We start from the raw sequence: 20,208 nt of genomic DNA on the forward strand, positions 1-20,208 counted from the left end.
GTTTGCAAGCGGCTTCTACACTGAAACGGCACTTGAGCAGTCCTGAATGATAAATGTTGAAAGGAAAAGTCAGTTCAAAGAGAAACACTCCTCCCACAGGAAAAAGCCCTTGGAGGGAAAGAGAGATAAAGATCATAAACAATTAAAGAGCAATGGTTATTGAGTATACTACCCCTGTGATTAGAGCTCCTGAATTTGTTTATCAGGAATGGGATGGGTGCAATGAATACTGCATAGCCAGAAGCACCCAAATTGTTGATGAATCATGAAGGGCTCTGTCAAAACAGAGCTTGCCTACAAATGGAAATTCTAGTGTCCCTAGCACTACTGGCTGCTCCAAACAGGAAACCTGTACTGTGAATTTCATGGTAAACATCCATCTCCAGCATTTAGCTCTGCCCTTCAGATTTAAGACAGGAGAAGTGAGTTTGTTCAGCCAGAGCCTTTTCAAAGTCCACTACAGAGAACAGGATTCATGATGAGATCTGGTTTTAGGCTGGACTGAATGGTTAACCAGTCTGATTAATAAATACCAGAAGGAGGAAATAACAGGCAAGTTAAACAGAGGAGAAAAATGTCCCCCTACATGGCTAGATAGCAAACATTTACAAGAATTCTGTGCCTTGTGGATAATTCTCCCCAGCTCTTATTTAACATTGTTTTAGAAGACATGATTGCAGCACCTCTAAAGTACAGAGGTAGTGGGATTTTCCATGTCAGTGTGTTCCTGGAGCTTCCCAGCCATTTCCTTCTCTCTTCTCACTTCCTGGAGGAAATGAAAGATGGGACACATGCCAGTTGGCAGGAGTCCTTACTTCAGTAGTATTATCTGATGAAGGATGGTTGGTCATAAAACATTTCTTTTGTTTCCTGGGAAAGTATTATATTTTTATCCATTTACTGTTAAAATTTATGATTTTTAAAAATTAAAAATTATTTCAAAACTTCTCATAGGAAGCACCTGCCATTTTTCCAGCTGTGGCAGAACAGAGACACCCAAGCACTTGTCTGGGTTTGTAAGGAGCTGAAGAGCTGTGTGCTGCAGAAAAGAGAGGTGATTTTAGGTATATGCAAAAAAAAAAATCCCAAGCCAACCAAAATGGTGGAACATCTAGTGGATGGAGGTTTGAGGGAAGATTTTAATGCCTGTGATCCACACTAACCCATCTATGTGAGCATGTTTTTGAGCGTTTAGAAAGTAGAACCTCCGTTCTTCATGCTTGGGAACAGAGTTCCAGAGTGCTACACAGAGCTGACTGCAGGACTATGTGGAGATGCAGGGACAGTCAATAATGCTGTCAAACTCTCTAGCTCAGATACCATCAGGGGCAGAGGAAGGCCCTCCTGGGCCATCTTCCCTGTCATTACCTTGCATTTTGGGAGCTCTGGGCCACAGTGACAAGCGCAGAGGAAGCAGTTCCCAATTTCAAGTGACCCAGTGTTTTCACACACACGGCCATCACAGCACTGCCTGCAGCACAGATCTGTGATGCTGTTAATCAGGTTAAAGTCATGTAGGTAAGTGGTGACTTAGTCCTTACACATATATACTAGCTTTCAATTTTGTTGCAAGGATCTCTGTATAAAAAGCTGGAAAAGGAATAGGATAACATGAAACTGAGCCTGTTCCTGCTAGAATTCCTGGTGAGTTTAGACTAATGGGAATGTGAAAATATGCTCCATAAAATGGCAAAACAGTCTGCTATTTCTAGAGACTTTTCTCCCCACACTGCCTACTTAAGCCTCCTCTCCCAGGCCAGACTAACAGATGGCTTCTGGCTGATTCTACCCGCTGAGCTACTGAAACTGATGAACCAAAGGAAAGCCAGTGGGAAGTAATTCTGGGACTCTGTGGTCTATTTCTGCTACACAAAAGCCTATTGCTCCAGCTCCATCCTTAACACAAACGCAGCATGCCCCATCCCTGCATCCAGCAGCTGCCACGTGCTCTCCCCACACAGAGGATGATGGCTTGTGCCCGGCAGGCACTGGGGGGGACAGGCTCCTAGCTGGGACAGGCTCAATAAGGCTCTTGTCTTATTCAGGCTTGTGTTCAGTTGCATCCTGGAGCTCTGGAGCCCTCTGCTCATTCTGACACAAACCTGGGAATGAAAAAGATGACAAGGCACAGGAAATTTTTCTGTGTGAGCAGAAAGGATCTGGAGATTTTTACTGTGCTCTTCCAGCTCAGAGAATTCTGCTAGAAAGGAAAGGTTAGACATTGTTTAAGAATAATTGTTTACTGAGGTCCCAAATATCTAACAATAAACTCAACATTAAAGTCAAAAAGGCAAAACTCAAGGTATTTAATTGCACTGCCAACTGCTGCAGCACATGGAGAGCCAAAGCTGGGTGTCTAACAGGGAGATTGACACTGACCTTTAATGCTGCTGAAAAAAGTTAGTAAGAAAGCTGCTGAATAATATGTTCAGGGATTTTTTTCTTCAGGTATGTGAACAGCTATTAATTTATTTTTGTTTATCTATTTGAAATATTTCTGTAGTTTGGTTGAGCCTTGGTTTGGAAGCAGTTTTTCAAGCTCAATGCAAACATTTGATATTCAAAATTGGAGTAGTGTGGGTATGTTGGATTAGACACATAAACCAGGTGTCATGATTTCTTTGGCCAAATGAATGCAAATCTTGGAAACACTTCAAATGGTCTTTTTCATAGGTTTCAAACTCTAGATAAACATTTGCTAATGACTTCAAATTGACCATGCCAGTAAGCTCATTTGATAAAAGGGCAACAGAAAATGCATACAAAAGGATTGCAAGTACTGCGATCAGTTCAAACACAGATCCAAGCAGAGTATGACACTAAGGAGAGCTCTGTCTGGCAGCACAAAAGTTCAGAGAGTCCTTTCAACAGCACTCATCATTTCCTTAGCCTGCCATGGCTACAACGTGCTGAAATCTGTGGCATGTCTGGGACTCACACGGCCCTGGGCACTGTGCAGCTCTATCATCACAGGCTGTTATCACTGTGGATGTACTAAGTAACACTGCAAACGCACAGGGCCTGCCACAGGAAGGTAGTTCTGCATCAGAGTGTGCTCATGAATTCATCTGTTCTTCCAAACAAATTAATCCAAAGTATTATTCACTCTGCCAAAGGATTGATCTGCCCTGCTGCTGGGAACACACACGTGCCTGGGCAGCACCAACTCCAGTCCTGCAGCAGTGCCTGGATGTCTCCTTGCAGGCTGCAGCACTTCCACATCATCCAGAAATTTTGCTGCCTGTAGTTTTAAGCACTTTGCCTGGCTTTCACTTCTGGGCAAAGCACCCACCCCACTAATGCACTCACTGCACGCCTCAGTCCTATGGCTGAACAGGACCTACAACAGAAATGAGCCAGGGGTTACAGAGATACTCATACAGTGAATGAACATTTTACTTTTTCAGCCTAAAAATATATTTGTGCCAAAGTCTTTTTGACGCTCTTTTCCATAAGCTCTGTTTGCTCCCCATTGTCTGGCTGCAAGGGAAGGTGGAGAAGCTCATGCAAACATGAGACAACAGGACCTACTACTCTCATACAGTGCCGTAGCTCTTCCACAAACACCAAAAAACACGCAGACAACTATAGGAACTTTCCAGTGTCAGAAAATAAAAAAGCAAAGCCTCACGAACAATGAAAGTTTGTAAAATCTCTGAATGAAAAAAGCCTGTCCTCCTCAGAGCCTTCACCCTAAACTGCCCATGCCCTCTGCAACCCCTCAGTCCCCAGCCCTGGCTACTGAGCACAGCACTGCCAGGGAAGATAGTCCCTGTAAGACAGGGGCTGTAGCCTGACTGCAAGCAGTCACCCCTCATCCAAAAGGTGATGCTCAGAGCCCAGATGGCTCTGTTCATACAGCCCCTGGCTGGTCCTTAGTGACACACAGGGCCAGACACACCAGGGAGAGGAGCTGTAGGTGCAGGCCACATTCACAATAAAATCTCCCAAGCGCACATTTTATCTCTCAGTCATAACATCAAGCTCCTTTCATTGGACACCTACTTTTTTATTTTCAGTCTATCTATAAAAACATGAAGTCTTTTTTTTGTGGCATGGTGGAAATGAAAGCACGCAGAACCTGATATTTAAAGTGTAAGACATGTTGGTTTAATCCTGTCAGGACTTTAATGTAGATTATATAGGGACAGGCAATGACCAGAGGGAGGGAGAGAGGTGTAAATAATCCAGAGGAGTGTGGACTTGTTGGCAGGGTGGATTTATGTCCTGTCTTAATAAAGTATCCTTTCATCTCTGGAACCTGGGCTCAGAAGCCAGTCTAGACAGGAATTAATGGGGCTCCTTCTCCACTTACAGATCTCAAGGTTTCCCAACACTGAGAGCTCAATCAGCCATGGATACTGTTTTTTCCAGTGAGCTTTTAAACACAAGTTCTGACCATTCACCAAAAAGGGTCTGCTGCTAGGCCAGGAGATAAATTAAACTCACTTTCTACAGCAATTTTTATGTGATTACCCACCCTAAGATGAAGCCAAGCAATTGTAAGCCTGTTGTAAGGAGATAGAGTAGTGCATGCCAAGAAGATATTAGTGTGCATTGGTATGGACCAGGACTTGGTTCTGCCTGGAAACCATGCCCAGGAACATGAGTTACTCAGGGTGATCCAGCACTAGGGCCTGCAGATGCTGAGTTGTGTGAAACCTCCTGCAGTGAAGGAAAATTGTTGACTTCTTTTCTGCTTGCAGTAAACCTTCCCTTCTGTTTATTTGTCTCCCTGAGGGGTCCAAAAGAGTAGGTGGGGATGGAGCATTCAAACGCATTTCCTGGTAAAGGATCTGGGATTTCACTGGAGTGTGCTGTAAGCAAAAATGTACATGACCAGTGGGATTTAAAGCATTTAAAGCAAAATTCTTTGGAGAAAGGTTTGTTAAGGATTATAATTTATTGAACTCTTTAATTGCTTTTCCTGGGAAAAGGTCACATCTTAATCTCTCATCTCCAGCTATACACAAGGACCCCCAGATGCAGAGAAATTCAGCTCCTAATTTTACATCTGTTTAATTTTCAACAATAGGAGACAGGGAGCAGCAGGATGCACTGCCAGCTATTAGGGAGCCCTTTTATTATGCAAAATTTGGATCTTGTCTAAGTACAAGGCCTCCAATGAGTAAAGACAGAGCCAGTTAAAGGACAGGAATAGGAGAACAAAGTGGTCTCCAAAGGCACAGCAAGAGCTAAGAGCCCACTGTATGCGGTGATGGACAATGTGACAGGTTCTCTTCCCAGGGTATTTCTTCTACAGACATTTGGACAGTACAGACAGAAGTGGCCAAAGAACTTCCTTCTGGGAGCTCAGTAGCTGCTGGCTAGGCAGAAGGACTGTAATTTGTAAACTCTTAAATTAAGATATACAAAAGTCACAGGCAATATGTAAGCAGTCCTCTGCATGATATTTTATTCTGTTTATATAGCTTAGCACTCAGAATGAAAAAACAGTGATGTCTCTTAATGATATTTGCCCTGGGCTGCCTGCACCATGCCCAGGGCAGCAGGAGCCCTCTCCTTCCTTCTCCTCTTCCCTGCAGGGTCAGTTTGTTACACAAGCTCACAGCTCTGCTCCATGAGGATCCTGTGCCTAGGGAAGGAAGGGGGGCAGAACCTTTGTGTTTGAGGAATGATGGCTGCAGGAGCATGGGTGATATGCCCAGCTCCATTCATTAAATAGCAATTGCCCTCTTTGCCCCAACCCAGGAATCTCCTGGGACTTCCTCACAAAGCAGGAGCCACTGCCAGAGGATGTGATTTAAATGAGCTCCAGACCAAAATGCAAGATAGCTCCTGGCCTGGTGAAAACCAAGGTTCCCTCTGTGTGCAAGAACCAGCAGTGAGACCCCAGGAGAGGAAGCACCCAGGCTCAGTTAGCTCACTTCAGGATTATACACTTCTTAGCACCTGCTGAGCTGTGCTGCCTGTCCCAAGAGGAACTCCTCAGCTACAGCAGGAAGCCTTACAGGGGTTGGAAGTAAGGGTGTGGAAGAAGATCAAGGGCTGCTTTGTCATGCAGGGTTGTGTGCATTAGTGGAATTCATTAGTGGAGGCTGATAATAAAGAGCAGTAATAAAGTGTGTCAGACCACCCTGCGCCTGCAGAGCTGTGCTGAGCCAGGCTGTGGCAGGGCGCAGCTTCGGGCTCTCCTAGCTCATATCTCAATCTGCAGCCAGAGCACAGCAGCAGTCGTGGAGATCCAAACCAGATGCCACCTCTCAGCCTCAAGCAGAGCTAATATCAACCAGTGCAGCCCTGTGGTCCCAGATGTGTTCTCCCAAGCCACTCCCCTGGGCCAGCCATGACTAGGTTGGAGCACGAAGCAGTGCAGGCAGTGAAGGGATGTGCAGAGTGAACTTTACCCCTCACTGCTTCAGTCCCAAGCATGTGTCATCTCCATGAAGGCAGGCTGTGCTTCCTTCTGCCAGGTCCCACTCCACAGACAATTTATAAGATGGCACAGGCTCTTCTGAGATTGTATTGTGGATGCCCTGGTGTGTTTTGGGCTCTGTGCTAGCCAGCTTTTGGTTCACAGCTTCAGTCTTGCCCAGGGCTGGGTGTTGCAGTGTCAAAAGAGTAGAGCCAGGGTGGCAACAGAGCTCTGTGGAACAGAGGAGAAATCCCCCATTATACACCCCCTCCTAAGAGCTCACATGGCAATCTAAAACTTCCCACTCCCTGTTAGGTAAGAAGACACAGAGAAGTGGATGGGAGGTGGATGGCATGTCATGTGTTGGGACAGCTGGGCCCAGTTCCCTGTGGGTGGCACAACCAACCACGCTGTGTGCAACTGATGAGGGTCTTGCTGCTACCCCCACACCACCTCACTGCCCTGCAGCCCCTTCCGTCCTCTCAGGAAAACTCGATGCTCTCTTAGGGATGTGTCAGTAAAGGACCAGCCTGCAAGGCCTGTATTCACAACCCTTTTAGCATAGCATCTGCATCTGTTGTCTGCCAGGCAGGTGAAGGTGTCAGGGACAAGCCCTGAGACACTTTTTCACAGCGCTATCTTTGCAGTTGTTGAGCCCAGTAGCATGCCAGTAGCATGCACACAAGGCAGCCTTTCCCCCTGTCAATGCCTTGGGAAGCTGTCACCTGGTACTCCAGCATCACTGACACCTGTCCCCTTCTGCCCCTGCTGCCTGCAGCTCTGCCACTGCCTGGGCACAGGGCTGAGGGGGGGCACGAGGGGCGGGGCTGGGCTTTCAAAGGAGTGGTATGGGATTATGGCCCCCCAGATTGCACGAGCAATTTGCACAACTGAGCAAGAGGCCGTCCATTGAGGACCAAAAGGGACTGGCCTGAGCTCTTCCTCCCACCTGCACTGTCCCCTCCAGTGTCTTGCAGATGCTAATGGGCTATGGGGGAGGCTGCCTCCAGACTCAGGGATGCCTGTGGTGAATTTTCCTGGCTTCCTTAGCTTTGACAAGCATTCATTAAACAAATCTCAGAGCTATGTGTCCACAGCAGCTGCAGGTGTTTGGACCCCAGGTCCAGTGTTGGACCCAGCACTGCTGGGCTCATGGTGTACTTGTAGGGAGGACAAGGGAAGATAGTGAGTGAGGAAATGTGAAGACATCTCAAAAGTGTGAGCTGGATTGGATGGACTCTACACCGTAATGAGACAAACATGGCCTGTGCCCTGGGAGGAAACTAGCCCAGCAGAGGTGGCTGCTCTTGTCTAGGTTGGTCAGGATCAGAAATGAGAGGAGCTGTAAAAGCCATGATACTCCATAAACCATGCATACTCACAGACCTCTACCCTATCAAAGTGAAGGACCTGGGAGCAGAGGAGTCCCACGTCCACTTTCTTTAGTCTCCCTTAATACTTGGCACTTCAGTCCCACTGCGAACTACCTGCTCACCTTTGAGGACAGTCGCCACTAACTCTCACTTTCAATCAAATGAGAGGTGTCAGAGTGTGCCAGTGAAGGATGGGTCCTCTCTGGGGGTGTCCTTCAGGCTCCACAGAGTGCCATTCCAGTGCTGGCCTGCTGCCTTGAGCACAACATAATGACAAGGGAGAATCCCAGCTCAGGGGAAGGGGATCTTGGTTATCTTCATAGGGACAGACATGGGAGACCAGTGTTAGAAAAAGGAGTGGGGAGCGATGGATCCACAGTCCATGGGCAGCAGTGAAGTCTCCCCAGATGGACCTGCATTCAGCCAGTGACAATTGAACCTTTGGTCCCAAAGGAACAACTGTTTCGGGAGTTTGAACCAAAGTGAGTTGAAAATTGTCATTAATCACTGACCCCTGTGATGTTGAAAGAACTGCATTAGGGAGGAGGTGCGTCCATGAAACAAAAGCCTACAATTCCATTCCAACGGTGATTAAATGGACAGAGGCTGTGTCCTGCAATGCAGCATTATGGAAGACAAGGCAAACAAGATTAACCCACATTGACAAGGCATTTATCCATGGCTAAGAAGAGACCCACGCCACAGCATCTCTGTCCCACAAGTTTACACCAGCCCACAAGAGTCTAATCCCTCATGGCCTGTCAAGCTATTAGGCAAATCTCTGGCTCTCATTTGCCTAATCCAATAGCTCCCAGCTTCATAAGAAAGACCTCCTAGGGGGCCTTAACAACCATGTTTGTTAGGCCTTATATAAGTAAACAAAGCTCTTAAAGCCGAACAGCTTCCTCTTCCATCTGGGATCCCAACACTAGCTTAACCTGGAGATAAAACCAACCACACTCAGGGAAGGAGGATGTGTTTATAACAGGTTGAGTTCTGCCTCCACAATAAGCAGCACCTGAAGGATTTTGCCATCACTAACTCTACACTTAACACTCACTGCAGAGTTGCCAGGTGCCTTCATATCATCAAGGATTTATTGCATAGTGAGATCACAGTGCTCATTCCCTGTTCTGCCAGCTTCAGTGGAGGAATAAGCAGTGGTAAAGCATCCTTTCAAGACCAAGATGTTTTGTGTCCATGTGTGAACATCACCAGGAGACCAAACACTTTCATGGGTTTGTACACCTGGATCTACAAATGCTTTATTGGAAAACCTCTAAATTTAATTTTTCTGAATCCTACCACTGGAAGAGATACCTCTGACATTACACAGGGTGCGGGTATTAGCTAGTCCTTGAATTTGAGGTCAAAGACAGAGATATACCCCTCCCAGGTGCTTTGGCCAAAGATCCAAACTGTCTTCAAGCTCTCTGGATCTCCTGGGGCTGAGAGCTACTCTTATCTCTGACACATCATTAATAATGTCCTTGACAATGTGGTTTGCTCCACAGACAGGTGAATCTTTAGAGAGGGTTCAGGCAGATGAATAGTTATTTAAGGCTTGGCTGCCTAGTCTTAGCCAGGCTTCTGGGGATTTGCAAACTAAACTGGAAATAACACAGAAACAGGTTTCCTAAGGGGCCTTCCCATACAGCTCAGGTGAGGTTGGGGTCAGGAAGCCATAATCTCATTTTCTGCCACTTTCTCCACCAAGTGCATTTGCAAAGGCAGAGCTGAGAGAGCACACTTTAAGGAGAAACACACAGCCAACAACAGGTCCAGTGAACAGGAGCACTAGGACAAACACCTCAATGGAAGAAAACCCATGGGCAGTTCACTGCCTGCCCCGACCTTAGGCAATTTGGAGATGACCAGGTTGTGGAAGTAGCAGAAGAGCTCTGTGGAGAGACCACAGGCAACACCTGAAGATGCAGGATGAGCCTTTGTCATGCTGTCAGGACTATCCATCTCCACCTTCACTCTTCCACCATGTGCACAATAATTTCAAGGGACAGGGCAAGACTGAAAAATGAGCATTTTCACTTTAAAATATAAAAAGGCTTCAAGATGTTTTTGGCCATTTGAACTGCCAGCCTTTGCACTTGCCCAACCTCCAGGGATGCAAGTATGAAATATTACATGTTTTCCATCAGTCTGGAGTGGACTACCCTCAGAGATTGGTGGTGAGCAGGGACCTGATCTGGAACTGTAAATCCTTCACACCCACCAGCTGAACAGCTGTTCAGGTTAGGTCTCATTTATATGCAAAGCAGTTCAGCCATCAGCAAAGATCTCTAATGATGCAAATCAGTCGTGTGTCATCCTAGCAATGAAAGTCAAGGGAGCCCTTACTTGCTTGAATCCAGCACATTTCAGCAAAAGTGCCATTTAATAAAAGAATGGGAATTTTTACTGTGGAGTATGGCCCACCACCCTCAGTCACTTTCCAGCTGAGATCACAGCTAAATCACTTATCTCTACATTTTCATACAAATCTGATTATCCTGGAACAGCTAATTGTTTCGTAAGTGCCACTTGGAAGCTATCCATTTCTAACACAAGTAAAGAAATGGCACTATAAAACTGTCTGCCTTTGCCATGAGTCACTTTAGCACATAGGATGAATATTTGGCACTCTTCACTTTTTCAGATTAACTCGCATATTTATTTTGGAAGATAAAAAATTGACTGCTTTAATTCCTTCCCATCAGAATTCCTCATATTTGCTTAGCTTATTGAAACTTTTTAAATAGACCTTACAGTATGTATGTTATATAGTGACTGCTGATGGAGGAGACATTCACATCTCCTTTCATGTAAAGAAAAAGCTGAAAAATATCTATGAGAGCATTTGATATTTCATTAAGAGAGTCAGTAAACCCTACAGATTATGTCACCTGCCATGAAGAAGAGTTTCATCCCTTTGGCTGAGGCCACAGAAACATCCAGCAGGGACATAAATTCAGTGTCTTCTGGATGCAGTATGTGTTTCTCTTACAAAGAAAAATTTTAGCATGTTGCAATTAAATTTCTTAAAGACCCATTCTGAGCTAGGTGAGGAAAACCCCTGAGAAAGAAAAGAGGGTTCTGGGCTTCAGAAAGCAAGATTTCCTCAGCTGTTCACTCAGTCTCATGAAAAAGTAGTTATACACCTTTGCAAAAGGATGTTGCTTAGCCTGAGTAAAAGAATTCTATGTATTGTCCCATGTGACCACATACATAAGCTAAAGTCTAAAAGACCAGCCAAATTTAGCTCAGCATCAGTTATAGTTTATTAACATCTTTGGACTACCATCTAAAACAAAAAAGTAATGTTCTAGGTGGGCCTGATCTAAATGTCATATCCAGGAGCTGAAACAAAGAGTTCTGACTTCTGAAACAAAAAGTTTTGCATTTTGCCATATAGAATCCTGCAGGGTGGAGAGACTGCAGGAAAAAGAAACTACAAAAGTCCTGGGCATCTCCCAAAGTACCATCAGAGATCTAGGACAAGGGATGTGTCTCTATGCTATGTATTCTGGGTCAAGCCACTTATCCCAGTCTTCAAAATGTGGCATTAATTAATGAATAGCCGGGGAAGAAATTGCAGAGCAATGTAAACAAGTGGTGTATCATTACAAGAAAGGCTTGTATCAAAGCTTAATATTTTTGTAAATGTAGGCTAAATGGCTCTATACAGTGACCTAACAAAAGACTTAAAAGCTATAGGAAATCAGAGGTACTTCATGCAGACAGGAGCCTTCCATTCTAAAAGACTCTGCCTCTGCAAGGATCTACGTGCCCTCCATTCCTATGAACTGCAATGAGAGCTGTGGGTGCTCCTCCCTCCCTAGATCGAAGCCTAAAATTGTCAATTAGGAAAACAAATGTGGGTACTAGACATCTTTTTGTGAGTGTCAGTTCGGCAATCACTTTATTACAAGTAATTTTAGTATTGAATGTAGTGCAATTTAGGTAATTTAGCAAAGTACAATGATGGATTGAAGTGCCTGGTGATAGACGTTTATTTCACCTTCTGAAACACAATTATTATGCACTTTACTCAATAATCGTATCTTATTCCAACTCAAATACACGTTGTGTAATTCTTTAAGCTGTAGAATCATAGCAATTAGAGAGGGAAATGGCTGATTAGGTCACTGATTCCAGGATCTTGCCAGCCCACGAATTTTCCCTGCCCTATATCAGCTAGAGTTTTCCCCAAACTCCTTTCTTTTACATGTTTTAGTGATGATGATATTCATAAAAAAAAAAAAAAAAAGAAGGGAAAAAAAAGGAGACTTTAACCACAGTCAAAAGATTCAGCCTTTTACTGCAGAAAATCCTGAATTTTCACAGTGGGAAGGGTCTGAGGGGTTTTTACTTTCTTCTTATGGCAGATGGCTGAAATGCTTTCAGCCAGAATGCTCCTCAATGACCTTTTTTCATGGAAGCAGCTTTGCTGAAAAAATTGCCCAGTTTCCCATCTAAGTCAAAAGTATAAGTCCTGCTTTTCAGGCTGAAATTCCTCTTATTCCTTTTTGCCTAATCATAGCTTAATATTTAGCATTTGCTAAAACAGAAATAGAAAGAAAAATGAGCCTGACTGAAATTTTACTCAAGAAAAGCCACCATTCCTGACCTATGCTGGCAGAGGGGTGGTTGGAATGTGGTTTCAACTGGTCATTTTAGAAAGCTCACCTGCCCAAGCCATCTCACTGCTTGAAGACCAGGGACCATTCTGCTGTCAAATGCTGGGTGTCTCTCACCACATCCCAGCACAGGGGAACTGAGCAGACACCCAGAACCTCTCATTTTATTACATGGACAGACATACCTGCTGGAATGTCCTATGGAAACGGGACTTGTGGTGCTGGCTTTGTGCCCTCTCTGCGTTTATCTGTGGGTAGTATCCTTAAGAGCAGGTGCAACCTATGGAAACAGCACATCTTAAATAAAAAAAAGAATTTCTTGAGAAAGCAGGCTTTCAACATGAACTCATGGAAACAGGTGGGCAGAAAAATCTGTGCTGTGGAGTTGTGCTCTTCCAAACACTGAAGAGACAGACCAGTGGGGAGCTGCACATGCAGCCGACACCCTCATGGGGTGGCCACCCCTGACAAGTGTGGCCCAGCTGTGGATGGGCCAGTGAGGCATTGCCCAGGCTTGGCAGGGCCAGCAGTGCCCTCAGGGTTTGCCATGCAGCCAGCACCAGCAGAGGACACCACGCTCAGACACAGGATATGACAGGCTCTCCTATCACAGATAAGCTCAATTGATGATTAAAAAGGAAAGAAATGTGTGATTTTTCCAGACAACTCAGCCAAGCAAGTAGAGCCACAGCTTCTGTCATCTATCCATAAGCCCAGTTCTCACTCAATTGTCCAGCTCAAGAAGCAGCTTCAGCTACATGCTTTTGGAGTCAACAGACGTCTCCTGGGGTAAAATACTTTCTGTGTATTAAACTCAGCCTCATGATGTCCTTTTCCCCTGCATCTCACCAGCTCCCTGAGCCTTCTTGCCTGGTTATCCTCTGTTAAGGTTATCCTGTGACTGAGCTGCACACAGGGACCTGAGTACAAAGATGCACTGGTACAACTGACCCAAAATTAAGCATCAAACTTCTTCTGTTGAATTTCAGAGTTTTCTGAGGCTTTAGCCACAGAGTGAATGCCTGTGAATCTGGATACTGGGGGGAAAATTCCCCTGGTGCAACTGTCGGGTGCCATTCAACTCCAGCCATGAAATCACAACATTTACTTTGTAGGGCTGTGCCTGTGTCTTGTCAGAGGCACAGCCTCTCACAGCACAGGAACAGGCTCTGTTCCCAGCTCTACCACAGACTTCCCACATCTGTCTGGAAAAAAATCACTGAGAAGCACATCTGAAAAAATGTTACACGCTCAGCTCCAGACATTTGATCTAACACCTGGCCTAGCTCTCAGCAGCACTGGACACTGCAAACACTGTTGGGCTCGACTGGGGCACTTGTAAAATCCAGACCTGATGGATGCAGTGGGGATGGAGGGAACATCTGCTTCTTCACTGCACTACACAGACTTCACACTAAGGTACATTTTCAGTGGAGCTGTGTACAAGTCAAACCAGTTAAACCAGCGAACAGTTGCTCTTTGTTCTGCACACATGCCAGAAATTAAAAACTCTCACAGTTTGGCACCAAGAAGACAGAGACCCAAAGCTAGTGACTGTATTTGGAAACAGGAGACATAAACTCTTTTAGTTCTGTTTAGCCACGTGTAAACAGAGGATGCAAATTCCTGCCTGGTACTTAGGACTCCCAGGCATTTGGAAAGCACTGAGGGCATCCCATAGACGACATAAAAAGCTGCTTGCAATACTTCTGTTTTAAAAAAGTCAGTGAGGTGCTGGCTGGACACTAGTAATGTTTTCTCTGTCAAGCACAAAATAAGATACTGTTGCTCACGCTATAAAACAAATTACTGTTGAGCATACTGAATACAGGGGCTGCTTTTTGACATTTCATCTGGTGTGCTCTATCCTGTCCTAGACAAAGGAGAAGTATGTGGAAACAGTTGAAAACTGGAGATAGCTTTAAAAGAAGAGAAATACAAAGTTTCAAAAATGTTTTTCTGCCTTGCCGGGTTTATTTGCACATAGCTCTCCCTGTAGAAGTTTTGAGGAGGAATTGTGGCAGTGTTTGCATTCGACAGGTGCCTTGTTGGGGCAGCACACCTGTGTCGCACGATCACTGCACACAGCAGAGCTGAGCAGCTCTGCAGTGATGGTCTGTGAGAAAGGAGCACAGGACCTCACGCTTCAGCAGGTATCCATGGTCTGGATGTGGCATCTCAGCCGAGGAGGCAGAAAGATGCTGGTTGTTCACTGTCCATCAGTCCTGATGCTGTAATTTTGCTGGTGTCCCAGGAACTGTGTCTTCCACTGCAAGAGACCTGGGGATGGGTTTGATGGGTGATGTTTGCTGCCATCGGGAGAAGAGCAACATCAGACCTCCTCCTGCATGATGGTGATCACAGGTAGCAAGGGTGCTACATGCAAGCAAGGGTGCCTGTTGCTCCCCATCTCTCAGGGGCCAGTCAGGCAGTACATAGCCCTCACTGTCACACTCCACCAAGTCTGCTGGGACATGCCATGACCAAGGATCACTCCTCATCAGTGCTTTTTCAAATAAGCAAAAAAGATTGAAATGTCAAATAAAATAGAGTAAGGAAAGAAAAGAGGCATCTTGTCTTCCTCTTATCTCCTTCATTCCCAGGAGTCTCTGATGCCTTAAAAGAGTGGTAACCTTTCTGAAAGCAAACATTTTTGATAAATGATACAGTTATTTATTTTGCAGAAAGCTGAAATATGTCATGAGGCCGTTTTCAAAGTAACACAGCATCTAACAAAGAGAATCATTGGCAATTTACTGCACGACACTCCATTTATCTCAGAGGAAGAAAGACCTTGTTAGAACCTCTCAGGATTTGAACATGTAATTCCACCAAACCAAAGGCTTTGAAACCTGAAGTTCAGCAGTTTTCTCCCTGAAGATAAAGCTAGGTTTTCCTGTTCCCCATGAATCAGCACAGCCCTTCAGGCTGCTGTGGAACATGACCTGCCCACTACGCAAGAAACACCAGCATCCATATATCCCATCAGCAAGAGGTGACCAACGCAATTGTGCAGCCATCCATGCCACCAACTGCTCCTGCTGGTGCTCTCAGGTTGGATGGTGAGGATAAGGGAATGATATCTGGCATGTGAGATGCCTGCTGCACACTTCCTAGTTACTCCACTGTTTGTGATCACTTCAGCTTCTCCTAAGGCATCTGACAAGCAATCAGAGTTATTTTCCTTGCCTAAACTCCCAGCTTTGCCTCTTGCTGCCCCTGCTAGGGTATGCTTTAATGATACACCAGAAGAAATACATGTGCACCCAGAAGCAATTGCAGGGGCCACCAGTGCCATCACATTGCAAGATTTTAAGCAGAAGATGATAAACTTGGAGCTGATCTGTTCAACCTACATCCCCTCTGCCCACCCCAGAACCCTGGCATTTGTCCTGCAGCTGAAAATGCAAATGCAAATGCAATCAGACAAATGCAATCTTTACAGCTTGGATCAGCACTTGCCTCCTCCAGGAAGTGTGACCCCATCGCTCTGACTGTAGGTTCTGATGCAACAGCCAGCCATTGCACCAGCAAGGACCTCAGAGACAGCCCAGGGCTACACTATCATGATGAGATAAACACCCTGAATTGCTCAATAGATCCTATGATGATCTGAGGGTGGAAGGACTGTGCTTTCATATTCTGCTCTGCTGACTATCACACCCATGACCAGCAAACCCACAGTGACCCTAAAGGACTGCAGTCCCTTGGGGCATGGCAGCCATCCTTGAGGGAGTGACCCTGAGCCAAGCTGCGTGCAGACATCCCCATGCTGCCAGGAAGGGCTGGCTGTGGACACGCAGCTGCTCCCCCAGCCACTGGCAGTACTGAATTGTGGCAGCAAGCTGAGCACAGAAAGACACTGGGGTTTCCAAGGAGAGAAGCATGCAGTTGGTGACAGCATTTTCCCCAGTGTTACCCAAATCTGGAACGAGTTGTAAGAGGCTTGTCATAAATCTGCACTGCCAAGCTCTCCCTGAAAGAATCTCTCCTGACACCCAGGAGGGCAGACCTCCCTCGCCAGAAAGGAGGGGAAGGAGGTGGCTGAGATGGGCAACCAGACACTTCTTCACTGTCTTTTCTCTCTGCTATATGCTCAAAGCAGCCTGCCATGGGCACATTTTTGGAGGTCAGACACCTTGGGGGGATGGCTGCTCGCCAGGCAGGCTGTGGGAGCTGGGCTCTCTGCCCAAGACAAGGCCAGGAGGAAGAAGAGGCTGTCTCCTGCCCTGGGTGATAAACCCCCAGCTTTTCTCCAGCTCCCTTGGAGAACAGCTCAGGTGTACCACCCGTGCTGTGGTCCACAGGCCCTCTCTGTAGGCTCAGAAAACCCATGTTTCATCCCCAGGGAGAAGTGCTGCCCTCACACACAATTAGAGAGCAACTCCCTTAATCCTGCATGTAGTTGTTTTGAAAATCACACGTTGACACCAAACGGCCGTGGAAGTGGGGAAGGGGGACCAGGCAGGTTGTACGAGGCTTTCCTGTACAAGAGAAGGAGGGGGTCATGGTCAGAGCACAGGACAGGGAATTAGGACATCCAGGGTAGGATCCGTGCTAACAGACTGAGCAGCCCAGCAGGCATGGTGACATCCCATGTCTGTGTGAGCCCAATCATGCTCAGCTCAAAGCCTTTCTGCTGAGGTCTCCTGTGCTGTGCTGGTGCTGTCACACTTGGCATAACATGTCTGTAGGAGATCTGGAAAACAGCTCTGAGAAAGACTTATCTTTCCCTCCAATTGCTTCACTTTTTACCACCAAGCTGAAGTAAAACATTTCCTGGCATTCTGTCATGGGGAAATTACATTCTTCTTCCCATTTTAGTGTCAAAAGCACAGGAATAACCAAAGAAACAGTTAACTTCTGGGAGATTTTTGGCTGGAGGAGAAGTGGCAAGGTCTGGGGGCAAGAAGAAGGGATTCAGGCCAAGCAGGGTTGCCCGAACAGCTCCCAGATGCTCCAGAGAAGAGCATCCAAACCAGACCTGAACTGCAGTGTGGAAGCAATTGGTAAAACAAAATCAGTGACCGACTAGCCCATGCACACATCCTGCCAGGCAGGTGCCAGCAGCATCACTCCCCTCTCCCCTCTCTGTTAGCATCATCTGCCAAGCAGGAGATCAAGAATGTGAACACCTGCATCTGCCAGCCCATGAACCTGGAGTCAGAATGAGCTGCTGTGACATACCTGTGACATACCTGTGCCTGCCTGACCCCCTGCCCCCAGCACTGCTGCCCACAGCAGAGCCAAACCAGAGTGCACTGCTTACTGGCAGGGCTTTAGCAGCAGGAAGAATTAGCAGAGAATCTTTTGTGGCCTTAGATCTTAATGAAATTCATTTCCAAAAAAGCCCAGGGTGTCATTGCAGTTTCCAAGCAGAACGAGATCACCTGAGGACTTTGAAAGAGAAAGGAGAGGTACTTCATTAGTGCTACAAGAGCAGAGCTCGGCAGGAAGGGAGAGCAGAGAGTTGAGGCCAGGCCATGCACATGGCAGGGCAGCATTTTGCTCCATCTGTGGCATGGACATCCAAGTATGCTGGATTCCAGGTTAAAAGGATACACACTTGTGCATATTCTTCTATAGGCAAGTGAGATGCATCTTAAAGGTCACCCTGAAGCTGGCTTCCCTGTGATTCCCTAGGAGTAAAATCAGATTTGAGGCTATAATAATTTAAGAAAAAAATACCAGAATTGCTTTTTCAGCTTCACATAGCCTGGGATCTGGTTTAAGGGCCTTTGCAGAGACAGTCCATGCCAATTCCGAGGACTTGTTAAAAAATACTTCATACCAGCAGAGTTTGGAGGGATTTTTTTCTTGCTAGTCCTGCAGGCTACCATGGGGAAATTCACTAGCAGGATCTCTGTAGGACTCTGACTCACACAGGAACTTTTATTACTGCTTTAAAATATTTGACTGCCTTTTGGCTGCTGGCAGAAAAGTTATTAAATGTTTTACCAGACAAGGCCAGAAATGCTTTATAAAAGCATCTTGGCCTGGCATAAAGCATATGTCTCTACTTATCTCTGTAGCATGTGCTCAAAGCTTTCACATGCCCCTGGCAGTGGAAGAAACTTGGGACCTTCATGTTTCTAGGCTATGGATAAACAGAGCATCCAATGTCCTGTGCTCGTGTGAGTAAATCTTCTGGTATGGAAATAGTCCTGCTGCAATAGGCAAGATATATAAAATTTGCAGGACTGAAGAGGGTGAGGTCCTGGTACAAACTCTAGATTATGGTTCACATGCAGAACAGCTCTTATTCTTGCAAGTAGTTAATGTCACTCGGTTGGGTGGTATTTTCAGTACTGTGCGACATGTTGCTTCTTTGCTTGAAGCCCTTTCCCCTCCATCGTTGTTTTTATTCCCTTCATCTTCCTCATGTAAGTTAAGATGAATCAAAGAAAGCGTCCCACAAACCAGAGCAGAGATGAACTCTGTCCCAGTGCTGCATGGAAGAAAGCAGGAATAAAATCACTGCCTCCTTCTGTTTTCACAGCAGCAGTAAATCAGGATGTTCTGCGAAACGGGCTGTTCAACAGAAGGACTTGTGCTTGTATTTTGTTGCTCTACTCCCTGAATATTTTGTCGTGTGATACAATGATCAAAAGCAGTGGGGTTATCACTAAAAGTGACTGCTGCTTACCTGCTCAGATAACTGTGCTGCAGGAAAGTAACAAATGCTTCAACTTCTCAGCATCCCTCCGTGGGCATCCTGTAGCTGAACACACGTGCAGCAGGGAAAACACAGTGGGTCAGCAGAAGGAGAGAGGATCTGCACGCCAAGGGCCGAGCAGACTGGGAGCAGCCCCATTCCTACCGCACGGAGCAGGGGTATGCCTCGACTGGCCCCCACTGCGCAGGGGTTACCCCTGAAAGGAGCAGCTCTGGGGCTGCTGGCCACCCAGTCTCAGCAGCTCAGGCTTGCTGGGGAGTTCATGCTCCAGGAGCCAGGCTGCTCCAGGCTCCTTCCCACGCTGGCAGCAGCGCTGGAGTGCAGCAGCTTGGAGCTAGCTCAGGGCTGTCCCTGCGGGCTTCGCTGGAGGCAGAGCTCACGCGTTACGCTGCTGTCAGCGAGGCTGAACTCCGCTGCAGCGCAGGGGAGGCTCGGGCCCAGCCTCTGACCTGCACCATTTCACTGCAGATTAACCTCAAATTCCACGTTTCAGTGACTTCTGTCGGGGTGCAGATGACAGGGTCGGGCCCCGCCAGGCAGGAGGCGCAGAGTGAGGAATGGAAAGGCTGACGGTGTGAGCCCTCCCTGCACCCCGCTTCCCCCCACACCTCCACCGCTCCATCCCCAGCACCGCCGTGCGCGCTGAGCGCTCCCAGCAGCGCCTACGGGCGAGCAGCCAAACCCCGAACGGGCGGAGCGGGCTGCGTTTGGCTCGCAGGCTCCTTCCTCGCACGGGTCCGCAGCGCCGGGAGCAGCCCCGCGCGTCCCGGGCAGGGCACAGCCGCGGTAGCAAGGGCCGCTGGTGCCCTCTGTTGTCACAAGAACGCATTGGAGCTGCCGGGAGCACGAGTGGGACGCGCCACCCGCGACGGGCGCCCGGCTCCCGCTGCTTTGGGCTGCGGGTGTTGGGACAGGGCTGAGCGTGGCAGCGCCCAGGGCTCACTGCAGGGAGGGCTCGGTGGGTTTGCGCCCGCACAGGGCAAGAAACGGCTGCAGCTCACTCAGCTCTTTCACCTTCTGGCTGCATCAGCCAGGGGGGATCTCAGTGCATGCCAGGATGCCTTCCTAAAGAGTTAGAGATGAGTCTGAAACAGTCCATTGGAAATCACATCCAGGTTTCCCAACTGAACAGTGCATGTGCAATGGAAT

The 20,208-nt window shown here is 47.0% G+C and overlaps 1 long non-coding RNA gene across 1 annotated transcript; it reads right to left on the reverse strand.

The window, feature by feature from the left end:
* Positions 1-3,492: 3,492 nt before the first annotated feature.
* Positions 3,493-19,668, reverse strand: LOC125331017. Its single transcript, XR_007205819.1, has 3 exons — positions 19,030-19,668; positions 12,569-12,663; positions 3,493-6,607 (listed from the first exon to the last, which is right to left on the reverse strand). It is a non-coding gene; the product is annotated as an uncharacterized LOC125331017 (long non-coding RNA).
* Between the last annotated feature and the right edge of the window lie 540 nt (positions 19,669-20,208).

The sequence above is a fragment of the Corvus hawaiiensis genome, chromosome 10 (assembly GCF_020740725.1).
Source record: "Corvus hawaiiensis isolate bCorHaw1 chromosome 10, bCorHaw1.pri.cur, whole genome shotgun sequence".
In the NCBI taxonomy this organism is placed as follows: Eukaryota; Metazoa; Chordata; class Aves; order Passeriformes; family Corvidae; genus Corvus; species Corvus hawaiiensis.